The sequence below is a fragment of the Mus pahari genome, chromosome 3, assembly GCF_900095145.1.
Source record: "Mus pahari chromosome 3, PAHARI_EIJ_v1.1, whole genome shotgun sequence".
Lineage (NCBI taxonomy): Eukaryota > Metazoa > Chordata > Mammalia > Rodentia > Muridae > Mus > Mus pahari.
Window position 1 is genome coordinate 52,023,523 of NC_034592.1, and position 21,069 is coordinate 52,044,591.

Sequence of the window (21,069 nt, forward strand, 5' to 3'; positions counted from 1 at the left end):
AACTGGGGCTGGCTTACAGGTTCAGAGGTTCAGTCCATTGTCATCAAGGTGGAAGCATGGCAGCATCCAGGCAGGCATGGTGCAGGAGGAGCTGAGAGTTCTACATCTTCATCCAAAGGAAGCCAGGGGCAGACTGAGAATCCTCAGGCAGCTAGGAGGAAGGTCTCAAGCCCACCCCCACAGTGACACACTTCCTCCAACAAGGCCACACCTTCTAATAGTGCCACTTCCTGGCCCAAGCTACAGACCATCACAGAGTGTATGTGTATTATTTATTTTTTAATATGGCCATAGCTTGTTTTATATATGGCCACAAAACGCAATTTAAGACAAACACATGCCCAAACAAGAACTTGCAATTGGCCAAATCTAATCACTTAAGTACCGTACACAGTTTTGTCACGTATAAGGTGAGACATTACCACAAAACTAGCAAAATTATTATCAAACACACCCGGGTGTCAGGTACTTCCTTAAATTCGTTCAGACAGCTATGAGAGAATTAAATATCTGGGTGATTTTAAAGTTGATAGTTATTTTTCTCAGGTCTCAGGCCTCAGAAATTCAAGTTTAAGGAAGTAGTTGATCCGGTATCTAGATTTTGCTAAAATTCAATCCAAGTTTCACTGTGACAGCTATCATTCAGAACTAGAAGAAAGTCCATGCATTCACCTAAAGGCAACACAGTATTCTAATAATTCTGGCATGAAAGAATAGTGTCAGCTCCTCCCTAAGATGAAAACACGCACTTCCCTTTCACAGTCACCTGGCTGCTTTCAATTGTGGACATGTAAAAGCCAGAATATAAATTTCCAGAAGTGTGTGTATGTGTTTATGTAGTGTATGTGTGCTGATGTGTAGTGTTCATATATGTATAATGTGTGTATATCATGCATGTACATAGTGTATGTATAGTTGCACATATATAATATATAGTGTGTGTGCTTGTGTGTATACATACATGTGTGTAGCAAGCATGTATGTATAGTGTGTGTATATATAATGAATATATAGTTGTGTAGTATGTGTATGGTATATGTGTAATATATAGTGTGTGAATATTGGATTTACAGTGTGTGTACAGTGTGTCTATATACAGTATGTCTATAGTGTAGTGTGTGTGTGTATAGTGTGTGAGTGAGTGTGTACAGTGTGTGTTGTTTCTTTGTTCTGTGGATGTGCATGTTTAGGCCAGTGCTTGACATCAAGTGTCTTTCAGTGATGACTCGCCTTCATTTCTTGAGATACAGGCTCTCAAGTGGTGGCCTAGCCTGTCTATCCAGTAAGCTTCAGGGCTCTACTTGTCTCTACCCTTCCTGCAACAGTGCTGAGGATACAAAGTTACTTTTTACATTTTCATTTCATGAACATTTTACCTGCATATATGCATGTCGGTGTGAAGGTATCAGAGGTTATCGGAGCCTCTGGAACTGAGTCACTGGAACTGGAGTTACAGACAGTTGTGAGCTGCCTTGTGGATGCTAGGATTTGAACCTGGGTCCTCTGGGAGAACAGTCAGTGCTCTTAACCTCTGAGCCATCTCTCCAGCCTCCCCCGACACACACAGCTCTTTATGTAGGTTCTATGGATCTGAACTCAGGTCTTCATGACTATGCAGCAGGCAGTTTATTGACTGGGCCATCCCTGTTATCCAATTCTGGATTTTTTGTTGTTGTTGGTTTTTTTGTCCTTCTATCTTCTAAAGATGTCTTAAACATCTCACTGTGAAGATTGATATTGTGGTCACCTTCACCAAGTTCTAGAAGTTCTTGATACAATTCAGGATTCCCCTACCCCATCCAGCCCTGCCAACACTGAGTAACAGAACACAGTTGAAGGCCAATTCTGCAGATGATTACCATATAGCACAAAGGGCCATTGTGCCCCAAATCAGCTGTTCCTAAGATAGAGGAACAGGCTTAAGAACCAACTTCACCTGATGAAGAAATTAACTAGATACTGGGTGTTGTCCAAGACCATCTAAAACCAGTCTCTAGGGCTAGAACCTGGAATTTTGCATTTTAAGGCGATTTTTGCATGGAAAGCGGATGGTTTCTAAGTCACCGCAGTCTATATAGTTGAAGTGAGTCTACAAGAAGAATTTAGTCTTATTCTTCTCAAGATGCTATTATTGGCAAACCTTCGGATGTCTTTAAGGTCTGTGGTTTACATGTATTTCTTAAATTATGTGTCCTGGGTCTGCACCAGCCGAGTTACCCAGCAGCTTTTAAAAATACAGATTCTTAGACCCCAGCCTGAGAGACTGAGTCAGAACTAAGGGGTGGGGACCAGCGACTGCGTTTTAACAAGCTCTGCGTGGAATTCTGATCCGAGCCTACGTGGGAGACCACTGATTTGGGTCAAAGAATAAAAATGACTTCACTGTTCTTTGTAATCTTTGATCGGGAAAGAGATTTTATTTTTTAGAAACTGTACGTTTAAGAGCAAACGTACTGCCTCAGAAGATGTATTCTTGGCAGCGAACAAAGCAATCCATTTCCTCTCCGTGTTTCCCTTTTGCGTGCTGCAGATGTTGGCAGTAGTAGCAGCATTATAAACATATGCAGCGGGAAAGCCTGCGACCAGAACTGAGGAAATCGTTTCAGGTTAAATTCTCTTGAATACTTCCTCTCTAAGACCTTGTGCCAGTTCGTGATTTCCAGGCAGATGTTTTCCATTATACTGCTACTGGGTCATGACAGACACTGCCTCAGTTTGCAGTTGCTGTGGCAACCACGGTTTTCGATCTTCAGAGAATAGTATACAGCTCAGAGGTATACATTTTCTTCCAGTAATGGAAAGGTTGATCAGCTGGAGGAATTGATTAGGTTGACAACTGTACATTTGGTCAATCGTTAGTAAATTTGAAAGATCCCTTTTTTCATGCTTGCCTTGCCTAGTGGGCGGTCACACGTTTCTTCTGTTAATTTTTAGACAAATAAAGATCTGATACTTTAAAGCACCATGTTTTTGCAAAGTCTGTTTTTCATGTGGATGAGAAACTCAGTCATAAATTTTTGTGATTCCTGCTTACTGTTTTCCATTTATACGAATCTTATTTTCCCATTGGCCGTTTTATACAGGAATGAAAGTAAGTTTTAATTTGCAAAGCAATGATAATCTAATAACACTGTAGATTTGAGAACCATATATCTAGCATCTAATTGTAGTTTCATTGGGGATCTTGTTACCTGGGGAATCATTAGATTCTACAAATTAAAAAACAAAAACCAAAAATCTACGCCAAAAACATTTTCAGAATTAAGATCCTTTGAAAAAACAAGCCAATTATCATCTTTAAATTAAATCAAGAGAAAGTTTTGTTTTTCCTTTTCTATCTCTGTATATTTTTATAGTTGGATAATTTTTTTAAGCATTATTCACAAACTCTGAAAGTCATGTTCTGGTTGGTTTATATCCTATGAGGAGAATAAAAATCTTTCAGAGAAGTATTTTAAATTATGGTAATTACTTGCAGTGCCCAGGTCCCCTGGATTCTGAGTCAAAGTCCTGTGTTCATGAGCTCCTCTGGGAAACTGAACTCCATTTCTTTGACTGCAACAATGTTTACAGAGAAGCTTTGTTTTAAGTGCATATTCACAATGCTTTAGTATTTTTTCATTTTGTGATAAATATTTTGACCACGCGATTAGTCATGATACATGCACCTCTCTGGCAGGTAGTTTTCCTCTTCAGTCAGTCATCATGTTCTAAATTGCAATATTAACAGTTATAGCTCCAAAACTGTTTTATTTATTTATTTGTTGTTGTCATTGCATTGGAAACTGTGGCATTATTTGCATGCTTTCTTGGCAAGATGTCTGCAAATCTTGACATTGTCTGTAATACCTTGACATTATGGTATATGGTGCTTTGAAGATCTAGGTCTGTCTTCTAGCTTGGTGTTAATGGCATGTTGATTTCCTTTACTTCCTCACTGTAGATTGAGTGTTTCCTGAAATTCACTATTAGTTCTTTGGTTTAGTTTGTAGTCTCTACCACACACAGAGATGCGCAATAAATCTTTGTTATAATCACTTGAAATAAATGATCCTATCCCTAAACATTTAGACACCAGTGCTGCGTGCATAGGCCTAATGCTCAAAATATCCTTGCAGAGGTTTAAGAAACACAAGTAACATAATGGGTGTACTATTTTAAGTATTCCTGAAATTTTAAAATATGAACAAATCATGTGTTCTTTTTACGTTCTGAAAAGAAACACACTTAAGATATAAGAATACCAATGAAAATGAAATCCTTCAGCTACGTTTGTGCCTCGTCCGTCGTTCGTCCTACTACGCCATGCACTGTGTCTATTCTTCACTCACCCCACTTCCTCAGAAGTTGAGGATTGTATCTGTAAAGGAGCAAGCCTTGTTCTCCAAGAGGGGATTTTTACATCTGTGCTCAGAAAGCTGAGCATGCCCAACTCTCTTTATCCTGTGAGATCCATTTAAGCTGACAGCAACCTTTCTTATTCTGTTTCGGTCTTTCGGGGAAAGGAGAATCAGAACTCCAGAACTGGAAGTAACCTAAGAGTTCATTAGATCTCGGAGTAAGGTGTCTTGTGTTTCTAGTGTCGGGTAGCTCTGAGGGAAGTGGATGCGAACTGGAGATCAAAGCCAGAGACAATACAGTGCCTGTCAAGGAGGACCATGAAGATGGTGCCTGCTCGTTATTATCAAGAAAGAACTGGCTCTGCAAACCATGTCTAGGAAATCCAGAAGTGGCACTTATTTTAAAGAAGGTGCTAGAATTTTCAATATTGCCAACCTGCATCCATAACAAAATGGTATGTCAAAAGAGACATCTTCTGGGAGAAATTAGCCAATGAGCTGTAAGTTAAAAAAAAAACAAAAAAAAAAACAAAACAAAGACCCTCATGGTTAGACAACAGTCTTGAATCACAAAAAACAGTCTAAACTGACACAAAATTTTTCCCAAGGTCATCCTTGGCCTTATACTGCTCCCCAATTATAGACGTTGGCCTCAGAGCTAGTTTCTTAACAAGGCTGAAAGGGCATTTGAAAAGCTGTTCTCCCAGAGGTTTGGCTTGGCAGGAACTGAAGCACACCTTTGACAGTGGAATGAAAAAGGTGGGTTTGTGGGTCAAGAAGTAGCAAGAAGCTTTTGTTGGTGAATCCTGACTCCTAAGGGTAATGTAGCATAACAATATTGACTTGCCCTCACTCAATTTTTTTGACAACTCCGTGTTTTTTTTTCCCCCAATGCTCAGAGACATTATAGACCTCCAGTTAGACTATAAACAAGAATGTCAAGGAGAAAATTGAAATTTATAAGTTTCAGGGATGAACCACAGACTTGTGAAAGAACTTCAAAATCTATCTTAATGCAATGTTTCATAACAAAACACTAGTTATGGCTAAATGAGGTGCCCATTTGCAATACATTGAATTATATAACGACAATGCCTGATAGATACTCCAGAGATGAACATGTTCTCTTCACATCTCTCTGAGACAAGCTAGGAACTTGCTTCTTGCCAAAGCAGTGCTTCCAATCCAAGGTCAGACCAAGGAAAAGAGGGTGAATCTTCTAACATCTCGACTGCCAGAGACTTATTAAGAAAAACATGAATCTCCTCTGTTATATTGGTAATTCTTTCCTGACTAGACCTGCTCCCAGAAGGCACTGCTCTCGGCTTGTTGCTTTAAGACACACACCACCATAATGCTGAATCCAAATTGATTCTACATGTGCAAACTCATAGTCACAAAATCCCCCACCTTATACTGTTCCTCGTTATTCACTTTGATAAGCAATGCTTGAGCCCTCCGAACAGCAGAATGCTTCTCTATCTACAGATTGCCATGCTCTCCCCTTGCAAGGAAGATTAGCTTTAGGGTTTCATGGTAGTCTTCTGTCCTAATACTTAAAGATTTGTCATTTATCTCCATGGAAGGGGGAAACTGTGGGGTATGCATTCTTGCCTATGTTTGATCTCTAAGCAATTCCATAATTTGAGTTTACTACTCAAGGTACCCTCAGATAGAGATTTATAAGTATACATAACTATAAATGTAGGTACCTTAACACCTGAACTCAAGTGTATTTGTCTAGTGAGTACAAAACCTAAAAGTTAATGTTTGCCAAACTGCTCTGGAGAACTGTCGTTCTAGGGTTTCATCATTACATAAACACATGTGCACATGCAAACACATACACACAAGGGCTTTCTGCCTTGGGATATGCTGTCCTACAGTGCATGTAAATGGGCCTATTAGTTCTAAATGTATGGAAGTCTATGCCAATTAATATCAAGGAGAAATATTTTAAGTAGTCAATCCATTTTGCAGGATTGTGTGATATGACTGATTTTGAAGCAATATAAAAATAACTTCAGAGAATGTGTTGTGCATGCAAACTGGATAGTCGGAAGCCTTTAAATCCCATATAAATTTAGAACGCACTCTTACTCCGCTAGATGGTTGACTGTGGACAGCCACTTGATTGCTTGAGTAGAAATTAGGTAAATAATATCTGTCTCACAAGGTTGCTCCTAGATTAGTTACATGAAGATGTTGGAAGTAGATATTCTCAGAATATCAACAAGTATACCACACTCTCTCCTCACTCTCTCCTCTCGCATACTAATCTGCTGACTGCTCTCCAAGGAGCTTAGGCATGCATTCCTATGAGTCTAATCAGCTTTTCACATGTGTCCTGTCATTTCTGTGTCATGGGAGAGTTTTAGAGTTTTTTTGTAATCACCTAGCTTTTTAATCAATTAGTAACTTATATTATGATATTGTAGTGGCTAAGGCTTAGGACAAACAGGAAGTTCATGTCATTGTTACTCAACATGTCAAAGAACACATCCTGCTTCCCCAACAGGTTTCCATTTTGGCAAACAGACAACTAGCCCTGTGCAAGATCAAATGCATCACAGTAGACACTGGCCAATTGAGCTTGGCAGCAGGAAGCAAATTCTGTGCAATAAAACCCCATTGATGTTAGGGTACAGAGATGGTAATGTATTTTAAATGACATTATAAATTGGTCCAACTTTTCTATCTTGGTACATGTGACTATATATATATATATATATATATATATATATATATATATATATTCTCCCCCCTTTTGATCTAGTGATTTTACTTTGAATAATCGTCTACCTCAAAATAACCTAAAACCTATGAAGTTGTTTACCTTAAGGACTTGCACAAAACCACTTATGAAAGGGAAAATTTGAAAATAACCCAAATACCCAGCAAGAAATGTTCAGTGAAGATAGTTCCTGATGCCAAGGAATAGTAGCTGCCTTGTTAAGTGGTATGGACTATGTCAACACAGAGCCACATGCACCGCACACGAAAGGGTGTGCATCATGCCGACACAACAGGAATGATACACATAGGAACTAGCAGAGGATGTGATTCCACTCACAAGACTTGAACAGGTTCAAACCAGACAAATCCTAGCACAGAGAAGAGGAAGCGGATACAAAATACCAGTCCCAGAGAGCCACAAGCAGATACAAAGTCTCAGCCCCAATTGCATAGCTAGCTGCAGTTGATACCTGCTAGGAAAGAGAAACTGTTTTCTCTATCAGGGTGCCACTGGATATTTCCATTCTCTAGGGCAGATCTCATGCCCAGGAATAGTGAAAACCACAAGTGGACTCCTTTTTCAAGTGCTTGTTTTGCCCTGCTTTAGTATTTTTTGTTTCTTTGTTGTTGTCGTTTGTAATTTGCTGTTGTTTTTAGAGAAAGAGAGAAGTTGGGTAGGTGGGGAAGTAGGGAGGATTTTGGAAGGGTTTGGGGAGGAGAAAGAATATAACCAAAATCTATTGTAACCATTTTAATAAAAAAATAATAATAACAAAAATGTAAGCTTTCCTTGTACTTTATTATTTCTTCATATTGATACATATGGCATCAATAACCCTATTTAAACTTATTTTAAACTTTTGCATAGAATTTTCCATTAAGCTTATTGAATAGAATTGAAAATATGATAGTAACACAAATATCTTATATAAAAGCTGCTTATTGGTAAGATTTCAATATTCAAGTACTTGTGTTCACTGAAAATTCTTAACTTCCTAGAAATTGAAATAAGCTTAAAGGAAGAAACTATGTTTTGCCTTGACTAATTGACAAGTAGTTTTATACAATTACATCTTGGGATAATTTTAAGCTCTGTCTCTGTCTCTGTCTCTCTCTCTGGTGTGTGTGTGTGTGTGTGTGTGTGTGTGTGTGTCTGTTAGGAATTGAACCCAGTACCTTGTGAATGCAGAATACCTGTGCTCTATCACTAAACTCTCGTGCCCAGCCTGGAACACTGTTTTCTGTAGATGGCACATCATGGTGACCCAATGATGAATATTCTTCAAGCTGCTTCAGTGGCTACAATACACACTAAGCTGTTTCCTTACATTTCGGTGAAAGTTCCATAGAACCTCGAGCTTTCTCACACTGCCCAGTGATCAGAGTCTGCTCTCAAACATGGATACCACAGGCTCCTAAAACTTATCTTTCATAATTGCAGCATCCTCCTAAATTGTACTAAAGCACCGGTGTCCGTTATATATTCTTCTATCAAATATTTATTTTTAAAATGTCTGATACTTATTTAAAATTGTAAACTGCAAGCAATCATTTTACTAAAATCATTTTACTAAAATGGCTCCGCAAAGTGGATATTAGTGTTAATCTCACTGCAGTAAAGAAAAGAGTGAGGTGTAGCAAGATTATATGACAGAGCCAGGACTGGAATCAAGGCTCTGCAGCTGGAACACAATTTTTAGCATCATCATTATCATCATCATGATCATCATGATCATCATTAGTGGCATTTAATTTCTTTCTGTAACTCTGGCTGTCCTGAAACTTGCCCTGCAGGCCAGACTGGCCTTGAACCTATGCCTCCACCACCTAGTTCAGGGCTTAAAACAAACAAACAAACAAACAAACAAAACCAAAAAACTCCAAAACTAAGTACTAAATGGTGAAGGTTGAATGATGAAAATATTCAAACTTCCAGGGGTTTAGGGAGTTCAGTATGGCTTCAGAGACTTTAAATCATGGCAAATATTAAAAGGGAAACTAAGAGTAAATGTTCTCTAAAACAGAAGTACAAAATATTATAATAAATCAAAAATAGGTTAAACTATAATACAGTTAGTGTTGCTATAAATTAGCAATTTATAAACAAAGAACATTTATTTCCCACAGTACTATAGGCCAAGAATGTCAAGTTCAAGGGCTCAAACAGATTGTGTCTGGTGAGTCCACTCTTTATATCAGTGCCTTCTGTGTCTTTCCTTAAAAGATACCAGTGGCCATCCATAATGCTTCAGGACTGGCGACCTAACCTTCTCCAAAGGCCTCACATTTAATACAGATTAGAAGGAGAGACATTCAAGCTAAAGAACTGGCAGAGAATGTTCTCTGAAGACAACACAAAACACAACAAATGATTGGGGACAGATCCTGAGCGTAAACAAGCCTTCAGCTGATGAAAGGAATGGAGAAGACATTGGTAGCTAAAGATCATTTACACATCGAAAGCCTTCCTGAGGGCTGGTGAGATGGCTCAGCAGGTAAGAGCACTGACTGCTCTTCGAAGGTCCTGAGTTCAAAACCCAGTAACCACCCGTAATGAGACCTGACACCCTCTTCTGGCATCTAAAGACAGCTACAGTGTACATATGTATAATGATAAATAAATCTTTGGGCCTGAGCAAGAGGGAGCCAGAGTGAGCAGAGGTCCTAAAATTCAGTTCTCAAGTACAACTATAGTGTACACATATACATAAAATAAATTTAAAAAAAATCTTAAGAAAGGAAGGAAGGAAGGAAGGAAGGAAGGAAAGAAAGAAAGAAAGAAAGAAAGAAAGAAAGAAAGAAAGAAAGAAAGAAAGAAAGAAAGAAAGAAAGAAAAGAAAGCAAGCCTTCTTGAAAGAAATAGAAGCAGGTGCTGTCCCTGAATCTGTTGCCTGGCTGTGGATCCCATTCCCCTAACTGGGCTGCCTTGTCTGGCTTCAGCAGGAGAGGATACACCTACTTTGGCAGAGTCTTGATGTGCCAGGGTAGGGGGTACCCCACAGGGAGACTCCATCTTCTCAGAGGAGAGTGGGGAGGGGGGAGCTGAGTGAGGGGGGACCGGGGAGGAGCAGTGATAGGGATGTAAAGCGAATAAATAAATTAAATAATGAAAAAGAAAGAAAGGAAGGAAGGAAGAAATGGGAAATATCAGCCAATGTCTGGTCGGAGATTATGTTTCTAAGCAGAATTTCCCAAGGTTTTGATAGCAGTGAGAAACGTGTGGATATGTGGGAAAGAGAGAATGTCACATAATTACACATGTATAAGCTTAGAATTTCAGCAGACAAACTGTGTCATAGGGAGGAGGCGGGACAGGCATGCAGCATCTGATACTTACTGCCAGGCAGAAGCAACCATTGCAGTGTAGGTATCAGTGAGAGTTCCATTCTCACAGGTAAATCACAGGTAAACAACAGCCAACAGAAGAAAACAGTAGGGTCAAATCCCTAAGCTGTCTCTATATTATGTTCCTTTCATGTGAGAAATTACATAGAAAATATCATGATTAATATTGTTTCAAAGAAAGGCACATAGAGACCAACCACTTAAAATTTCTAGTTTTATAGAGATCTGTAGTTAGAAAAGAAACACACAAAAAGAGATGATTAATATGTATGTACAACGATTTGGCTCCTGATAAGCAATATGATAACATCAGGTCTACTCGGTACATTAGTGCAACTTGGCAAGATTTGTGACTTGTCTTAGCATCCTCCCCAGGAAGTGAAGTTTGGCTGAGGCAACACCATCTTAGGAAAGGCCAGATCTGCATATTATTAACATTTGTGTTGGTGGGTTCCCAGAAATGGGTGTAGTCTAACCCAAAAATGAATGCTATAATGGAAAAACTGTACTTGTTCTCAGAGTGTGAAACCATCTGAGGGAAGGGGAAAAAAAAAAATCAGACATTTCTTCAGCACAAATGGCTGGTGTCAAAACTAGCTGCAGGCATGCTCTGCTCGGCGGCTGCACACGCATGGCAAACAAGGAATGATCTGGCTATGAATGTTTGTTTCTCACGTCAAAACTCGAAGTGGAGGATGGAACAAACCATACTGGCTCCTGGAAATGAAATGGGCTTTCCTCTAGAGCTCCATTCTGCAGCTTGGGAGGAGAATAAGTCAAAGTACAATGGTGTTTTCATTTGTTAAAGAAGGTAGGAAGGAAAGGAAGGAAAGGAAGGAAAGGAAAGGAAGGGAGGGAGGGAGGGAGGGAGGGAGGGAGGGAGGGAGGGAGAGAGGGAGGGAGGGAGGGAAGGGAGGGACTGTGTGGACAGGTAAGATGTCTCAGAGGGTAAAGAAAGGTGTTTGCTTCTTAAATGTATGACCTGAGTTCAATCCCCAGAGCTTATATAAAAAGTGGAAGGAGAGAATCAGCCCCACAAAGTTGTCTTTTTACTTCCATTTGTATGCTGTAGCAACACACACACACACACACACACACACACACACACACACACGCAAGAGCACACACATATGCACACGCTCAAGCTACACAGCTTCAGGACAGATATTTTCAAGATATTTAAGTTAGGCTTTAAGTCTCCTCCTGTTCGAAAACATCTCATGTGGACAACCTTACTATCTATGTACAAAAAAAAAAAAAAAAAAATAGTCTAAGGATTTTGCAAGTCAAGTAAAAAAATAACTTAATTATGCTTTGGTATGAAGGTGGGGACTATTATCAAAAGTTGTCAAATTGGATGCAATAACGAAGAAGGAATGGAAGTGTTTGTCTATCACAATATGTACTTGAGCCAAGCCTTATGGTGTAGGTCTGTAATCCTGGTTACTAAGGCTCTGTTGCTGGACTACTGAGTAAGCTTAACTCAAGCCTAGGCAACTTACTTATGCTGCATTACATTTATATAAAAGTAAAGTAATATGCTGAAGCGATAGATCAAAGATAGAATATCTGCTTAGCATGAGCAAGTCCCTATTTAATCTGCTAGCATTGGAACAAACAAACAAACAAACAAACGCTCTTATTTGTCTGGGTTAAAATGCCTACTCCTGCAGTTCTTTTGAGCTCTGTGGTGGTGTGAATGAGAAGGGCTCCATAGGCACATAGTTTTAATGCTTGATCCCCAGCTAGGGGAACTATTTGGAAAAGATGAGGAGATGTGGCCTCAATGGAGAAGGCATGGCTCTGGAGGCTTGCTTTGAGGCTTCAAAAGTCAACATCAGGCCCAGTGTGTCTCTCTGCCTCCAGCCAGTGGACCATGATGTAAAGTCCTCAGCTACTGCCACAGGGCACATGTCCCATTGTAACAATAATGGACCAACCTTCCAAAACTGTAAACATACCTCCAATACAATGGTTTCTTTTATTAGCATTTCCTTGATCATGGTGTCTCTTCACAGCAATAGAATAGTAACTCAAATAGGCTCCTAGATAAATACACACCACTGGAAGTCTAGAGGTCAGAGAGACACAGGGAAGCTTCATTTAACGTGACCTTTTAGAATTAGATCTAAAATACCCAAGAGAAAGAGAGTACAAAAAATTAACATTATTTACATTATGAAGAATAAAGAAGACAAAATGCAAAATGTCATATGGCATTTGAAAGATAAAATAAGGCACAGTTCTTTTCAACAGCGTAAAGAACACACTTGTAGGTTTAATAAGCATCTATTATGTAGTATGTTAGGAAGTTTAAGGATGTACTTTATAACTTATTGTGGAAAGAATGTATTTTCTTGGATTCTTCAAGACTTACATTTAAATCCTACGCTGTAAGACAAGAGACAGGGCAAAGAGATTTCACTACTTCTAGCATTTGGAGGGAAAGAATGTCCAAATGAACTCGTGAGTTTTTAATCAACGTATTCCTTAAGAAGATTCTGTTTCCATGAATTCTCAACTGCTCCCTTTTATGTATATAGTCAGAGGAATTTGTGTTCTAACACTGACATTTTCCTTAAAGTGAACGTAATGGTAAATTATTGGTAAAGACATTTTTCATTTCAAATAAACTGTTAACAACAGTGAAGGTAGCTACCTTCTAGTTGAAAACCTAGTCTTCAATATAAGAAAACAACTAGTAATGAATTCAAAATTCTGTAACAAGAGTTTTGGTATTGAGAAACAAATGCAGTTTCATTATTTCTTAGTATAAAACACAATGTACATGGCTTATAATATGAGCATCATAAAGGGAAAGGAAAATATGTAATAGCATATTACCTTATCATGTATTTTATTAGTTCCATTATACTTATGTTTAATATTTATTCTTTTTAAAATGTGTGTGTGTGTGTGTGTGTGTGTGTGTGCTATGTTTCTACAGGTGTCTGTAGAGGTCAGAAGGGGGAATAGTTCTACTACTGAAGTTGCAGGAGTCTATAATTTGCCTGTCCTAGCTCCTAGGAAACAAATCCAGGTCCTTTGGAAGAGAGGCAAGTACCTCTAACTGAGCCATCTCTCCAGCCCTTATGTCTATTCTTTTAAGATCAAAAAGTTTGAAAGAAACTTCTAGTTCCAGATATATCTCAGCACTTGGGAGCCAGAGACTGGCAGGGCTCTGTACATTTGAGACCAGCCTGTTATACATGACAAGTTCTAGACTAGCCAGACCAGTGCTAGTAAAAAAATGATGAAAAAACAAAAAATGAAACAAAACAAAAAACCCCCGACTAACTAACTAAAATGAGCATAAAGAGAAAGAAGAAAATAGAAGACATTGGAAGCTTACAATTGTAGGTAGCGGAACTGCGCCACACTTAAAAGACATCGCTGACTTCCTGTGTATGAGTCAGCAAGGCAAGGCTGTTTACCACCTGAAAGGTATCAGTGCACACGTACTAAGTCACAGCCCACTCTCGGGGCATGCAAATTGAGCACCAAAGCTGAAGCCAATCGGGTACTGACACGAGCTCCCTAAGCTCCCTAAGCGTATATAAGCAGCACCTTTTTCCTCCTTCGGGGCCTTCTCCTTCACGTTAAGAAAGCTGTACAATAAACACTTTCCTGCAGAAGAATCCTGTTGTCTTGCGCGCGACATACGATTGGAAAATGAGGAGATGGCCCAACATACATGTAAGTCAAGGCTCAGTGTAAGGAGAGAATGAGAGAGGATTTAAACACAGTGGCTGAGCTGTTTCTAATGCACACACACACACACACACACACACACACACACAATGTGCCAGAATTAGGTGACGGCTGCAGTCAAAAATAATACAGATACAGCCAACTTCCAAACAATAAAACCAGACACACCAAGAGGTAATGATACTGTTTAAAATGAAATTGCTCTTCATCTCAAAGATGCAGAAAGGATGCAGACAACATAAAGCACAAGAGCTACAGTAAGACACACACGGCATGGTTCCTGAAAAGTTAAGAGCCAACTCAGAGTCCATTAGCAGCCCTCCTTTCTAGAAACATCAAAGAGAAGCTTTCAAGCAGCGACAAGAAGAAGCCAGGCACTAATACAAAGAGAGAAGAGGAGCTGGAGAGATGGCTCAGCTGTTAAGAGCACTGACTGCTCTTCGGAAGGTCCTGAGTTCAATTCCCAGCAACCACTTGGTGACTCACAACCATCCGTAAATAGATCTGGCGCCCTCTTCTGGAGTGTCTGAAGACAGCTACGGTGTACTTACATATAATATCTTTATTTAAAAGAAGGAGAGAAAGAGAGAGAGAGAGAGAGAGAGAGAGAGAGAGAGAGAGAGAGAAGAGCAAAGTAATCAACAAATATGCGGATGCCTCTAAGTCAGTATGTGCTATTTAAGATGATAGTGTTCTGTGAGATTCCAGTGCCTGGAGTGAAAATTCTTGACAATAGCTCACAGCCTGGAGAGGAGCAAGCAGGCCTAGTATTTTAGGGGTTATGTGTAAAAGAATTAATAAATATTAGATTCTAACTAATTGTAACCTGTAGAATAATCATTGTTTAATGAGTAAAAATGTGTAAACAAAAACAATTAGAAAATGGGAGGATAAAAAGGACTTGGCAATTCCAGAACACAGTGAGGAAGAAAAGAAATTTAAAAACGAGCAAATTGAAACTGAGAACCTAGATACAAACTCATTATCTGTTATTTTTGTTTGGACAGTTTTGGTTTTTTTGTTGTTTTGTCTACATTTTTGTTTCTGTTTTTGAGACAGTGTTGCTCAGTATAACCTTGGATGTCCTGGAATTCTCTTTGTAGACAGGGTGGCCATGAACTCATAAAGATCAGCTAATTTTATGTCTCCCTAGAGCTTCTGTAATAAATCACTATTGTGCTATTGTATAATAATGGCATGTGGGTTTCCTGTGGCCTTAATATATGTTTTTACCTTCTCCACTAAATAATAACCTTATATTTTTGTCTTTCCTATTATTTTCCAAGATCACACCTGTAACATAAACATTGACATATTTTATTTCTTTTAAAGAAGTACATAGCCTTAGCCCTCAAGAACTTTTTCTGATTTTAATAACAAACAATACAAAACTAACTTATGACACCAAGGCATCTTTAAAGTTAACCTGATATACTTCATAGATCAACTGCAATTTTGTTTGACTTATGTGAGAAAAATATTACAGAACATCTTATTTAATTTACAATTTAGAGTTGATTTTTACTTTTTGCTTTAAATCTTTTCACAAGTACAAATGATCATAGTCAGAAATCAGATAATAATAGTAATAAGTTGGGAAGAGTGGCACAAGCCTGTGATCCCAGTACAAGAAAGTTGAGGCAACGGGATCAAGAATTCAAGATCTTCTTTGCCTATGTAGTGAGTTTAAACCTGGTATGGTCTAGAGTTCACGTCTCAAAAGGAAAGAGATGCAGTAACAATAAGAATAATAATCACCACATACTATCTGCTTTGAAAAGATGAGAACATAAAAGTTCTGTTCTTTCAAAGCCAACAGAACGGGAAGATGGCTCTGTGGAGAAAACATTTGGCTCACAAGCACGAGGATGGAGTGGTTGCAATCCCAGTGTCTACACCACTGTTAGGTGGGTTTAGTTGACCTTCTATAATAGGCAGTGCACCACTCCAGATAGCTAGATTTCATTGAAAATGTTGGTAAATCTCACACCATCATGTAGCCATGGAAATACATTTTCATGTTCTGTTTCTTATTTAGCAAATAGAACTCTGTAACTTGCAAAGTAGAATTGTAGAAATCATTTATCTCCTTCCTGATTGAGTAGGAAAAAAAAAATCCAGTTCGTTTAAAGGCTTCATTTATGAGACAGCACTCTTAATTATCTTACTTGTTTTCTATTTTCCTTGCAGAAAAATCCATATTTGAAGAATATAATTTTAGAAACTCTCAAAAGAAATGTGTTTGACTTCTTTTTTTTTCTTTAATATATGTATATAGGCCTGAAGGGTTACAATTATTACAAATTTATGATCAACCTGAATTTGTAGCAATTATTTATTTACTGAAAAAGCAATAGCCCTTGCCTACAGCTGTCTGGAAGAAATTCCTCTGTTGGGGTTACAGCTGAACAATGCGGAGGTAAAAATGACCATGGGTCATTTATTCTCCGCTCTGGGATGACTACAGGAGGACGGGATGTATAGCCCTCTAGAACCATTGTAAAGATTTACACAAATTGTTCCTCTCTTTCTGATTGCTGCTACTTTTGTCGGTGTTACACGCTGTCATTACATTCTCCACCCTCACCATTACAGCTTCCATTACCACCCACATGGTGCTGCGGCTTTATCCATGGGTGGCAGATGTTATCGCCGTATGTCATGCGATCAATTTTCCATTCAAGGGTAATGCAATGTTTGGGGGAAAGCCAACTCACACTTTAGTAAAGGCTGTCTCTGTAGTCTTCACCAGCCGTAAATGCAAGCATCCTTTCAACTTCTTGGCAGAGCTATTTAACCAAAAAATCAGCAGGGACCTTAGAGGCGCTTTGCATGTTTCCATGTGGGCACTCTTTCTCACTGTCACCTGCCAAATTGCTTCCTATTAAGAAGGTTGGCATTATTTTGTCTTTTTTAAAAAAAAAAAAAAAAACTTTTATTCATCTCGGACGATTCTGGGCTGAAAATCATGAAAAATGAGATACGGTGGAAAGAATCGGTCTCAAATCTGGTCCTCAAGGCTTTTCCCACTGGCTCCTAGGATCTGCATCTCAAGCCATTGTTTCCAGAGGTAGCCCTCAGACCTCACAATTTTTATTCTGAATGATTACAGAGAGCAGCAGGGGCTATTTAACTTTTATCTGCATGGTTTCAATTCCCTTCCCCCCCTCCTCTTTCCTCATTTCTGCAAGACTGTGGCTCCATGCCATCCTTACGACAGATTTGTAACTTTCCATATTAATAAACATATATTATTTTTTACCCAATGTGTTATATTTTGCATATTTAAACACTAAATGCGATTCTTCCAAGATTTCTGAAAGTTGATGACAAACCTTAAATCACTTTGAAACTAGTCCAGTCTAAACCACAGTGTTCCCCGCTTTCTGGGCCCAAGTTGGGGAACTGCAATGTGGAATGTTTGGGAGGGAGAAAGGAGAATAGGTTGCTTGCTCTTATTGTTCCATCAGGGATGCTAATTGCCTAAAATTTGACGATTGACTTTGCCTATACTATGTGTCTGTGCTAATAAAGGACTAACATTGCATTTCCCCCATTTTTATCAAGAAATCCAATTTTTATGGTCAGATACATTTTAAACTCTCTAACTTGACTTTATTCAGATATATTGTAGTTATTGATTCACAACATTCAATAACCAATGATTAATATGGTATTTCACTAGAGACAATCTGAATGAACTTTCTTTTATTTATGGTGTATGTGGTGTGTGTGTGTGTGTGTGTGTGTGTGTGTGTATACATTTGGCATAGTATGTGTGACAGTTAGAGGATAACTTGCAGGAATCAGTAATATTCTTCCACCAGTTGAGTACAGTCCTGAAGTTTTATGTAAAATAAATATAAACTTCTTTGTAATATTCTCATTTAAAATCATTCCTAAAGAGGTAGGAGTGGGTAGATTTCTTTAGCAACTCACAATAATGTGTTTAGGAAGCAGTTTAAAGTGGTCCCACCTTTTATGATGCCTAAGATTGACACCAGGACATCAGAAAAATTTAAAGTTTAATTTAGTTTCTCATAGGATGGACTCAAATTCAGTCTTCTTGCCTCAACCTCTCAAATGCTGGAACTACAGACATTCATGACTAACATCTGAAAATTGTTTTGTTTTGTTTTGTTTTTAATTAACCCCAGATTGACATAAGGTAGAAAGGATTTATTTTGGCTCACAAAAGGATACATTCTATCACCACAGGGAAGTCGACATGAGCCTGTGTGAATCCCAGAGATGGAAGGAGAAAGACCACCAACCCAAATCATCATAGACAAAGCAGGCGATTAACCGAGGCAACTGCTTTTTATTCGTGTACACAGGCTGCTTCCTCCTAAGGTGGGATTTGAGAAGTCAGCCTGGATGCGAGGAAGATAGACTTTTATAGCTAGGGGTAGAGAGTTTCCAAGCCAGGTCAGGCACAAATAGGCAGGGTTACAGGAGCAGAACAAATTAGTCCTAATGACCTCTTAAAACGAAGACATGGTTGCAAGGTAGATATAACAAGACAATCATAGTCATAGCAAGGAAGTCATAGGTGATCATATAACATTTAAAAACAAAGGAAGGGTTACAAAATAACTCACAGAAACAAAGACAGGATTGCCATTCCTGGAACAGGCAATATAAAACCATTTATATTTAAGGTTAGAGGTAGAGTCTAGCCCAATTCTTAAGAAAGAGAGGTTTAATCATAAAGAATGAGTCTGTTTTTCTTTATGATAAGATTTTTTAAAAATCTTTTTTTTTTTTTTTTGGCTCTTTGTGAATTTCACATCATGCACCCCAATCCTGCTCATTTCCCCTCCCCTTGAACATACCCTCTACCCTTGGAATCTCCCCTCAAACAGAGAAGAAAATAATCTCATTGTGGAAGCTATAGTGTGCCACAGTGTCTCACTGAATACACTTTTGTCCACTTTTCTTTGCCTGCAGATGTTCATTGCAAAAAGTTATTGGTCTGGTACGAGGCCTCTGGCTTCTGCTACTTTATCAATACTGGATCCTCACTGGGATTCCTCTTGGGTATCCTGGCTCTGCCCTTTATCATGAAGATCTTGTAGTTTTAGATCTATAGCACTGTCCCCTTCACGCTCTTCAGCAGTTCATTTTGGGGGGAGATGTTGGGAGGGGGCGCAACTCAAACCTGGATCTAGGCCTGAAAGGTGTATGAGCTCATCAGCTGGCTCTCTAACTCTCAGGCCCTCAGGGTCTGCTTAGCAGCAACCCCTGCTGACCCCCAAGGTCAGCTTACCCTGACACCCAGTTGAGGTGCAGGGCCTGCTCTCTTGAGGGTTACAGCCAGGGAGGGACAGGGCCTGTTTTACCACTCTCATGACTCCAGGGAAAGCTCTCCTGACTGTCCTAGATGAAAAGAGAATGAGGAGGAGGGTGGCTTGGTTGACCCTGCCACTACCCAGCAGTCAAGGGTCAGGATTGGCTCTCTCATACTCACACCCTCAAGGCTGGTTCGCCCACAACCCCAACAACAATGACCAGCTGTACTGTCCTGCCCAGGTGAGGTGTAGAGCCTGCTCTCCTAAGTGCTGCAGGCCGGTGAGGGGCAAGGCCAGCTCTCCCACTCCGATGACCTCAGGGCAAGGGTCAAGAGGTGGGGGGACATCTCTCCCTTCTCATGACACTGCACTGCAGATAGGTATCGGGGCCAGCTCTGCCATGTTCACACCGTAGTGTCCGGCTCACACAAGCTCTTGCCATCAGGCTTTAGCCCTGTGTGCTGCCCAAGTGAGGAGTAGGGCCTGCTCTCCCAAATTCTGCAACGGGAGAAGAGCAGGGCCAGCTCTCCTGCTCTGATGGCCAGAGGGCTAGATCTCCTGCTTTCCACAGGAAGGGAAGGGGAGGACATCTCTCCTTTGTCCACACCACCACCAGGAGACAAGTGGTAGGACCAGGGCACCCATGCTTACATCCTCAGGGGCCAGTTCATTCACAACTTCCACAGCTGCAGCTGGCTAGGAGTAGGCTCAGGTCTCTTACTTTCATGCCCCCAGGTCCACCTCTTCTATGCTGCCTACATAAGTGGTGGGGCCAATTCTGCACAGCTCTCAGACATTAACATGTCCCCAGGCAGCAGCTCAGACTAGGGATATCCACCTATGGTGGTAACAGACACCTGCTGATTTAGGGCCGTGGACCCAGATGTGGTTCCTGGTGGCAGCATGACCAGGGTGGCATCACTGGACACTCAAATCAGGCTGTTCCTCACTACCCTCAATTCTCCTGTTCTGTTTTTCTTCATTGTGCCCACCTCCTTCTGTTTCTCCTTGCCTTCTGTTTCTCCACCACTTCCTTGTTCCTTGTAGATCAACTGGGGTCTCTGAGTGTCTAAGGTTACCAGGAGTGCTATACCCTGCTCACACATTAAGGCACCAGGCTGAAGTCACCTCAGGCATGCTCTTTCCTTGCCTACCCTAGACTTGCACCGCACCTGATTGATAGTCATGTCAGGCTAGTTCCCTGGCCAGGCCCAATGGTGCCGGTCTGATGATCATCTCAGGCTCCCTTTTTTCAGGAAATGTTAGGCTGTTAGTCATTCAGACATTCATAGGTTAGAATATTGAGCATCTCATAGACATAGTCTCGTTCCTCTCTGCCATCTACTAATGTACATGTGACACAGCACATACCTACAGTACTTCTCTGGGCAGGTATAAGATTGTTATTAAGCCTATAACAAAGGCAGGCTGGTTCTTCACTTCAAGCAGCAGCCCGCACTGTGTTCATAACCAGGAAGAAGAGAATGATGAATGCTCAGCTCTGCTCAGCTCACTTTCTCCATTTTATACATTCCAGCATCTCAGCCAAGGGACTGAGACCACCCACAGTGGGCAGGCCTTCCCACCCCAATAAATTTAATCAAGACCATCTCCCATAGGTATGTCAAGAGGCCTGTCTCCAATGC

At 40.0% G+C, this 21,069-nt stretch overlaps 1 non-coding gene across 1 annotated transcript; it reads right to left on the reverse strand.

Annotated features, from left to right (window-relative positions):
• Positions 1-20,681: 20,681 nt before the first annotated feature.
• On the reverse strand, positions 20,682-20,816 carry LOC115063743. The gene has a single exon (XR_003843620.1). It is a non-coding gene; the product is annotated as a small nucleolar RNA SNORA17 (small nucleolar RNA).
• Positions 20,817-21,069: the final 253 nt, after the last annotated feature.